Here is a 9,970-nt window from a genome sequence, read left to right as displayed (position 1 = left end):
GTGTGACTCCTTGAAGGAAAAATTGTTGAACGAAGCTCATTATTCTAGATTTTTGGTTCATCCTGGTGGGGATAAGATGTATCAAGATTTAAAATGCATGTTTTGGTGGTCTGGTATGAAAAAGAATATCGCTGAATTTGTTTCCAAGTGTTTAACGTGTCAAAAGGTTAAGAGTGAACATCGAAGACCAGCTGGGTTACTGCAACCCCTAGAAGTCCCGGTCTGGAAGTGGGATGACATATCTATGGATTTCGTGTTAGGGTTGCCACGAACTAAGACTGGTAATGATACTCTTTGGGTCATCGTAGATAGGCTTACTAAGTCTGCAAGGTTTATTCCGATGAACTGTAAGTGGGATATGGAGCAACTTGCTCGTGCCTATATTCGATACGTTGTTCGATATCACGGAATACCTCGTACTATTGTCTCCGATCGTGATACTCGATACTTGTCACATTTTTGGAAGTCATTACAGCAGGCTTTGGGAACCACTCTTCTTCATAGCACGTCTTTTCACCCTATGACGGATGGTCAGACTGAACGTGTCAATCAGATACTAGAAGATATGTTGAGAGCAATAGCCATGGAATGGCAAGGTTCATGGGATGAACATTTGGATTTAGTAGAATTCTCTTATAATAATAGTTATCAGGCAACAATTCAAATGGCTCCGTTTGAAGCACTTTATGGTCGTAAGTGCCGTAGTCCTGTATGTTGGGATGATTTTACTGAATCTGTCACCTTAGGACCTGATATGCTTGTACAAATGACAGAGAAAGTAAAGTTGATTCGCGATAAAATGAAGGCAGCCCAGGATAGACAAAAATCGTACGCCGATCTCCGACGTCGGCCTGATGAGTACGAAGTGGGCGACAAAGTCCTACTCCGGGTATCTCCGATGAGAGGTGTGGTTCGTTTTGGTGCTCGTGGGAAACTGAGCCCGCGTTTCATTGGCCCCTATGATATTGTGGAGCGGATTGGGAAGTTAGCTTACCGGTTAGCGTTACCTAATGCGTTGGGTAAGGTTCATGACGTTTTTCATATCTCCCAGTTAAAACGTTATGTTGCGGCGTCTTCGCATGTCTTAGACCCGGAACCGTTAGAACTTGATGAAAGCCTCACCTATGAAGAGCAACCTGTCCAGATTTTAGATAGAAAAGTTCGCAGTACTCGGCGGAAGGATGTTGCAATGGTTAAGGTTTTATGGTCCAATCATCGGTCACAAGAGGCAACTTGGGAAACAGAAGCGTCAATGCAAGAGAAGTATCCGCATCTTTTTCCTCAGGTTAGTAAGTTATGGGGACGTAACTTCTTAAGGGGGTAGGAAGCGATAGGATTTTGCGCGTTTTGAGTTACTTTGATCTTTTTCTTTTGTGGTGTGCTTGCTTTATCGATTTTTTTTTTTATGTGTGATTGTGCGTGTTTTTGTGTTTGTACGTTGTGGTTTTGGGGTCAAAACCTTTTTAAGGGGGGTAGTCTGTAACACCCCGATATTTTCCCGATATATTATTTTTATTATTATTATTCTTTTAGAAAAAAAAATATATATTTCTTTTATTATTTATTTTGTTAGTAGGTTAAATCATGAGAATCCAACTTTTAAGGCAAATAAAATCATTTTAAGTCCAAATCTTTTCCTAATCTATCTTTAATTTAAAAAAAAAAAAATAAATAAAATATAAGGGAATATGAATAGTGGCCGGCCATGGCAAGTATTATGGGAAGATTGTAACTTCCATTTTGGATTAATGAATGATTATGGCAATAAAATCTCATAAATCCCTTAATCAATTCTTTTCCTTATTCCTTTCCTTAACCTTTTACCTTACTCCTTTTCATTTTCACATTTCAATTTGCAAGTAAGAAAAAAACACACTCCTTTTCCCTCACATTCTCACGCCTAGCATTCCTTAATTCATCAATTTTGGTTCATAAAATTTTGGTGTTAATCTTGAGCAATTGTAAGTAATTCTTAAACTAGTTTTATTTTTAAGTTTTAATTTAAATTTCTATGTTTTTATATGTGTGATTTTATAGTTATGATTTTGTTCATGAATTAAAAATTTATGTTTAGATGTATGATGTTTTTCTATTTAAATTTAATATATGGTTTTAGGGTTTTAGATGTATGATGTTTTTTTCTATTTAAATTTAATGTATGGTTTTAGGGTTTTAGATTTGTGCACATGTGTGTGTAGAATTGTTTGATGAATGATTGAAATATATATATATATATAAATATATATATATACATTAAAAAAAAAAAATGGTTGTTCATAAAAAAAATGTGTATGTGGTGATGGAAATTTATTTTTATTGATTAATAAAAGAGAAGTATAAGGTTGATAGAAGAAAAATTTGCATGTATATATATGTGATGTGTTTGTGTTTGAACATTGGAGTAAAAAGAATTATTTTTAAGAAAAATATAGATAATTAATTAAAATTTATTTTTGTATGTGATCATGGAAATTATGTAAATTTTATTGTTTAGATTTATTAAAGAATAAAGCATTGAAATTTTATATTTTGGTGATAAAAAAATGGAATCCCGTAGGTTTTGAAATAGTGGAAAATTTGTGTTTTTGGAGCATTTTTGGCTTTGAAATTAAGTTAAAAATACTTATACTATGTTATAAATTATGAAATTTGGTACCCGGGGGTTTTGACGCCTTCCGGACGCAACGGTGAAGTCGGATTTTCAGTTTGACAGTATTAAGATGAGTTTCTGGACAGAATGTATAAGCTGTCCAGTTTTGTGTTTATACCATGTTGTAGTATGTGATGGATGTTCATATTGTGTGTAGCATTCTAGGTATGGACGTAATTGAATATGTGTGTTATGTGTGATTGAGGAAAATGTGTATGTGTGCTTATTTCCCGAATACGGTTGAACTTTGTAGGAAGTCGGTTCGTGACCGGGAATTGATTGAGACGCTTGCGAGTTGGTTATTTCGTTTAAGGTATGTACACGCAGCGTGGTTCGCAATAGATCGATGTATCATGTATTAATGATACCCAAAAGTAAGGCATGGGTATATAGAACGAATAATGCTATCGTTCGAATCAATAATTCTATACATTGTTATGATAAGTAGAGGTAGTATGTCCTCACTAACTCAAAAGTGGACGTAGTATGACGTCAATCTTTATATATTGTTTTGAAAGTAGAGGTAGTATGACCTCACTAACTTAAAAAGTGGACGTAGTATGTCGTCAATTGGTGGAAAAGAATTACTCGCGGCATATGAGGGCTTTATGAGCCACCGCGGGGGTATGCATACTTAACCATAGGCACCGAAGTATGGCGAGTGTCTATGGTAGAGGCTTGCTTAGGGGTTAGCTCCCCCTAATGTATTGTCTCACTTATGGAGTTTGGTGTGTACCGGCAGTATGGCTAGAAAGTACCGGCAGTATGGCTGGATAGTACTGGCAGTATGGCCGGATAGTACAGCAATATAGCTGACTAACTTTTACAAGAAAAATAAATATTCTTAATAAGTATGATCAAGCGTACGGTTCTGTGAATTGTTAATTAATCAAATTAAACTTTCTCGATGTTATTATTTATTGGTATGCGACTTTCGCTGACGTGTGCTTTTGGTCTTAACGACCCTGCGATGATGTTGTGTCCTATCTGGGCAATGACTAGCAGTAAGTTAAGTTGCAGGTCTGGGGAGTGAGGATTGTCCCTTGAAGAAATAAATTATTAAAGTAAAGAAGTCTTAAAAAGAACTTCAAAGTTTAGTTAAAGAGCATTTGGTTTTTTATGAGGCGACTTTCGCTCTCAAGTTGTAATAAGTAGATTTGACTTTTCGTTTCTTATCCGCTGCTAAGTATTTCTTATTATCTAATAGTTTTAAATAACGCTAATAGAACTCGATCCGCACGTTTCCTTAACTTCAAAACTGTTTTAAACTGTTCCTAACGTTTCGGTTTGACTCGGGTTTTAGTTGTTTTGTTTTAAAAGATCATTTTCTTTTCTTTTCAAAGACCCGAGTTATTCCGAGATGTTACATAAGACCTCTCGAATTCTTCATCTTGAGTCTCAATTTAATGACATTTCTCTATCCGGTTTTCCCAATGTGAAATCTTATTGCAATGAACTTAAAACTATTGCTACTTTTCTTACTAATCTTGGCACTTCCATCACCGATAATCGATTGGCTCTCCAAGTTCTTCATGGCTTGACTTCGGAATACAAAACTTTTCGGTCTTTGGTTCAACATATGAATCCCATTCCCTCTTTTGATACTCTTCGTTCTATGTTAGAATTGAAAGAGCGCTCCAACCATAAACACAATTCTCCCCCTCAAGATTCGGCCCTTATTACCACAAACAAAGCTTCGTTTTCAGAAAATTCAGCTCATTTTAACAACCGCGGCCCTCCCCACCATTGTGGTGGCCACCGTCACTCTCATCGTGGTGGCCAGACCCACCGTGGCAGCCACCCTGGCTCCGCCAGTAATTCTGGCGACTGACAGCAGCATCCCAAGCCCAATCTTCCTTTTCCTTCTCGGCCCAACAGAAACTTTTCTGGCCCAGCAGCATCCTTTCCCTCTTATTCTTCCCCTTCTTGGCATTACTGGGCCGGACAGCCTTGGGCCCAGCCTGCTGCTCCCTTTCCCACTACACCTTGGGCTCCTCCTTCTCAATGCAATGCACCTTCTGCTGGTCTTCTTGGTCCACAACCGGCACAAAGTTATCACACCGGGACTAGTGCTTCTATGAATTATATTCCTACGGACATCGATCATGCCATGAACACTCTCTCTTTGTCTACTCCGAATGAGCAATTTTACATGGATACCGGTGCCACATACCACATGACTCGATCTCAAGGTACTTTACTTCCTCACTTTCCTTTAAAGCATCAATTCAATAATGCTATTGTTGTCGGTAACGGTAATTTGATTCCAGTTCTTGGTCACGGGCGTATTTCTTTTCCTTACTCCAGAAAATCTCTTACCCTAAAAAATGTCTTACATGCACCTAAACTTATTAAAAACCTTATTTCTGTTCGTAAATTCACTCATGATAATATGGTTTCCGTTGAATTTGATCCTTTTGGATTTACTGTAAAGGATTTGGCCACGGGGAGCATCGTTCTGAGGTCTAATAGCACGGGTGATCTTTATCCTTTCCCATCTACACATGGAGCTTCTCATACTTCCTCAACATCATCAGCTTTTTCCGTTTTTTCTTCTAGTATTTGGCATTCTCGTTTAGGACATCCGGGCAATGCGGTTTTAAATTCCTTGTATTCTTCTCGTTTAATTCAATGTAATAAAGATCCTCATTTTGTTTGTCATTCTTGTCCTTTAGGGAAACACATTCAGTTACCTTTTGTTAATTCTATATCTATGAGTTCTAAGCCTTTTGATATTGTTCATAGTGATTTGTGGACATCTCCTATTTCTAGTCCATCGGGATATAAATATTACGTTCTTTTTCTTGATAATTATACTAATTTTTGTGGACTTTTCCTTTATTTCGCAAATCTCAAGTTTATGATGTGTTTGTGAATTTCAATACTTTTGTTAATACCCAATTTGAGCTTAATATAAAATCTTTCCAATAACGGGGGTGAATTTGACAATAATATGTTTCATCAATTTTGTACTAGTCGGGGCATTACTCTTCGTTTTTCTTGTCCTTACACATCTTCCCAAAATAGCAAATTCGAATGCAAATCCACTCCATCAATAACATAATTCGTACTCTTTTGTGTTATGCTTCCCTTCCTCCGTCTTTTTGGCCTCACGCCTTAAACACGGCTACTTATCTCTTTAATATACTCCCTTCTAAACTTCTTGGCAATCTCACTCTCACTCACCTTCATTATCGTAAGTCTCCTACATATACTCATCTACGAGTTTTTGGGTGTTTATGTTTCCATCTCTTTCCCTCTACTACTATCCACAAACTCCACCCACGTTCCGCTCTATGTATTTTTTTAGGATATCCGTCTTCTCATAGAGGTTACAAGTGCCATGATCTCTCATCCCGTAAAATAATTATCTCTCGACATGTTCTATTTGATGAGGCCACTTTTCCTTTTTCTCAATCTCCTTCACCGTCTCCCCGCAATTACCAATTCTTAGATGATCATATTCCCATTCGTTTGCTCAAAACAGCCCAAACAACACTCCTCTACACAGCATTTGCCACAAATTGGGCCTGCATCTGCTCTAAGCCCAACAGCCACTACCCCTTCCTTCCCTACCCAGCCTATACCATCCACTGGGCTTGTTCCTTCGTCGGGCCCAACAACAGCCCCCACCTCCCCCTGCCCGCCTATTCTCTCTACTGGGCCTTTAGCTGCTTCCGGCTCAGCTACACTCCAGCCCACTCCTTCCTTCTCTTCCTCTTCTCCTTTTCACCCACCCACCTCTACTAGGCCTGCCTCACGCAGCCCATTCCATTACAAACCTCATTCTTCCTCTTCCTCTTCCTCTTCCAATCCCAACTCTCCATCCTCACCACCCGACATGGTTACGCGTAGTAAACATGGTATTTTCAAACCCAATCCCAAATACTACTCCCAAGCTTTATCTGTTTCTTTTTCATCCTTACCCAAATCTCCCCTTCATGCCCTTCGTGACCCGAACTGGAAGTTAGCTATGCAAGAGGAATTTGATGCCTTAATTGAGAATCACACTTGGGATCTGGTACCTCGTCCTCCTAATGCTAATATCATTCGATCTTTGTGGGTGTTTCGTGTCAAGACCAAGTCCGATGGTTCTTCTGAGCGCTATAAAGCGCATCTTGTTGGTGATGGTATATCTCAAAGGGAAGACATTGACTGTGATGAAACTTTTAGTCCGGTTGTGAAACCTGCCTCTGTTCGCATTGTTTTAAGTATTGCCCTTTCCCGGTCTTGGTCTATTCATCAACTAGATGTTAAGAATGCTTTTTTTCATGGTCACTTGACTGAGACTATTTACATGCATCAGCCTCTAGGTTTTCGTGATCCTACTCGTCCTGATCATGTTTGTCTTCTTCGTAAATCTCTTTATGGTCTCAAACAGGCTCCTCGTGCTTGGTACCACTGGTTTGCCACTTTTACGACTACTATTGGTTTTTCTAACAGCATCTCTGATAATTCTCTTTTTTTTTACTGTCATGGTCCTGATATTGCTTATCTGCTGTTATATGTGGATGATATTATTCTTACGGCTTCTTCTGATTTACTCCGTGAGTCTCTTATGTCCAAACTTAACTCTGAGTTTTCTATGAAGGATTTAGGTCCTCTTAATTACTTTTTTTGGTATTGCTGTTAATCGTACATCTACGGGCCTCTTTGTAACAACCCGACTTACCTTTGACTGGGTAAACAGGGTCATCACTGGGTTCGTATCCCAAGAAACCGAAATCACACTTCCAAAACTCAAGCAAAGAGGTCACAAGCTCTTCAACGTGACTAACTCAGCTAAATCCCAAAACCAACATCTAACTAATACACAAGATAATCATACAAATCTTCTACAAGTCCGATATAACCAGCACAACCAAAACAAATATACATTTATCCAAAATCCTAATACAAATCTACAAATTCCTACGCGCGCAGCTCAATATACATCCTTGGAATGCTATTCAAGCACCGCTAACCCATCGTTCCCGACCGGTTTCGATCTGTAATCAAACTAAAAGATGGAAACAACAGAAGGTCAGATTAAACTGAATGAGAAGTAACAATCCAAATCAACAAAACACAGTAACTCAAATCACAGGTTTAAAAGCAACATCAGTTCCCTAGATCTATGTGCGCACAGGGAGTCTAGTTGAGAGGAACATCCATAGCTCTAAGGCTATGTCACTCTCGGGTGAATCTAGTCAATATCTCAATGACAATTCGCTTCAAACAGGGATCAGGGAACAATGTTCCTCAACTCCGTCAATGACCAGCTCGCAAGCCCGATCCATTGACCATATCATAATATCAGCATAAGCATTCATAACAACTTTGTCTCAACAATTTTCAATTCAAAAGCTTTAGTAAAAAGTTTATTTCAAGAATGTAGTCTGATCAGACCCTTTAAGAGACTGCTACTACTCACCAAAGACGACGCTTCAAAGAGTCAGGTTCGATTCGCAGCTATCAGCTAGAATAGTTTCGCAAAGAAATTGTCTCCTGAAGCATAACAATACACATAATCACCAAAGGGCGTTCGACACTTAATACTAACATATAACTTTATTACATCTCCTCCTAAGACTGTAGCGTGACCAAACTTTATTCTAACATTTCAAATCATTTAAATCTCACATGTTTTATTCTAATCTCCCGATTTTCCATCAAAATTTTATAACCATGACCTATAATTGTCAATTTCTCTTCAAAATTAACAACCTCCATAATTTTCCTTTGTATTTCCAATCACAAGTAAAACAAACATTTAACTCACCATTAACAATACTTCCAAGAATAGCATAATTCAATCAAGAATACCAATTATCCCTTCTTTAATCACATTAATTATTTCTCAACAAAGCTATCTAATGTTATTTATCTACAATCATTTTTCTCCAATATGCACATCTAATTAACCACAGAGATAAGTATTCTACCCTACAGACTACAAGTCCTCAAGAATCTAGTACTTTATCCAAGAACATCAAACTTTTCGATTCTTTATCATTACAATTATTTTCCAATTAATTTTATGATTTTCAACATAGCCCAACATCTCAATATCCAATAACTTGTTACTACTCTTGATTTTTAGCCAATATAAAACTAAATATGAAATGGTACGAGGGTATTCATGAGTAAAGATTCTTTAATGCTAGGAAAAATGTAATAAAACTAATGAAGAAAAGAGGGATATGTGTATAGAAATTTTAGGATTTACATAGATATTGAATAGATTAAGAAATTACCACAATTTATAAGAGAGATTGCAAATTTCTACTTCACACGGCCTGTTTCGAAAGGGGTTGAAGGAACTTACAATTAGGACTTGAATCTCACGCAGGCTGCTGTGAATACCCATTGAATCAAAAGAACAACCCTGCTTTCTATTGTTGTTCGTGTAATGCAGGTGAAGGAGTGGATCAATCCATTGTATACTCGAAAATCAAAAGAAAGTGAAAGCCTAGAATTTGTTGTCTATGGCTGCCAAGAATTAGGTTCTTCAATGAAGGACTTTGAAAATCAAGGAAGAGGATGAATATCGTTGCTCCTCTTTCGCGTTTTGGCAACAAGGAGTAGAGGTGTGAAGCTGTTGTGTTTCTTCGAAGGTCAGAGGAAGGGAAGATTGAGGAACAATGCATGTTGCCTTCGGTTATGCCGGTGAGAATGAGTCCATGGATTCTAATTTTGAAGAATGAAAAGGAATAAGGGTTTAGAGCAATGAAGAAGGAGATGGATGTTGGGTTTGAAGAAGGTTGAGTTTTTTTTTTTTTTTTTTTTTTTTTTTTTTTTTTTTTTTTTAAGAAAAGGAAAAGAAGAGAAGTTAAATTGAGAATATTGTATGTCATGTGTATGTAAGGTCATTCTCGCACTGATAATTCTATTAAACTTACTCGTCTTAAAATATTAATTTTCCCGAATGTTACACTCTTTTTCTCTCAACAGCAGTATGCCTCTGAAATTCTTGAAAAGGCTGGCATGTCTCAATGTAAACCTGTTGCTACCTCCGGCAAACTTTGCGCTAATGCTGGTTCTTCTTGTGATGATCCTACATTGTATCATAGTTTGGCTAGTGCTTTGCAGTATCTTACTTTCACCCGCCCAGATATTTCATATGTTGTTTAGCAGGTTTGCCTTTATATTCATGATCCTAGAATTGAACATATGGCTGCTATTCACCGCATTCTTCGCTATGTCAAAGGTATTATTCACTATGGTTTGCAGTTGCATCATTCTAATCTTTCGACTCTTTTGTCCTATACCGATGCTGATTGGGGTGGCTGTCCTGACACTCGCCGCTCTACTTCTGGACACTGTGTTTTTCTGGGTGAT

At 37.7% G+C, this 9,970-nt stretch overlaps 1 long non-coding RNA gene across 1 annotated transcript; it reads right to left on the bottom strand.

Moving 5' to 3' along the window:
• Nucleotides 1-6,776: 6,776 nt before the first annotated feature.
• On the bottom strand, nt 6,777-9,392 carry LOC130810414 (uncharacterized). The gene is made up of 3 exons (XR_009041048.1): nt 8,887-9,392; nt 8,064-8,137; nt 6,777-7,649 (listed from the first exon to the last, which is right to left on the bottom strand). It is a non-coding gene; the product is annotated as an uncharacterized LOC130810414 (long non-coding RNA).
• Nucleotides 9,393-9,970: the final 578 nt, after the last annotated feature.

The sequence above is a fragment of the Amaranthus tricolor genome, chromosome 4 (genome assembly GCF_026212465.1).
Source record: "Amaranthus tricolor cultivar Red isolate AtriRed21 chromosome 4, ASM2621246v1, whole genome shotgun sequence".
NCBI lineage: Eukaryota > Viridiplantae > Streptophyta > Magnoliopsida > Caryophyllales > Amaranthaceae > Amaranthus > Amaranthus tricolor.
Note: the sequence above shows the minus strand (reverse complement) of the source record. Positions and strands in the feature narration are given on the sequence as shown.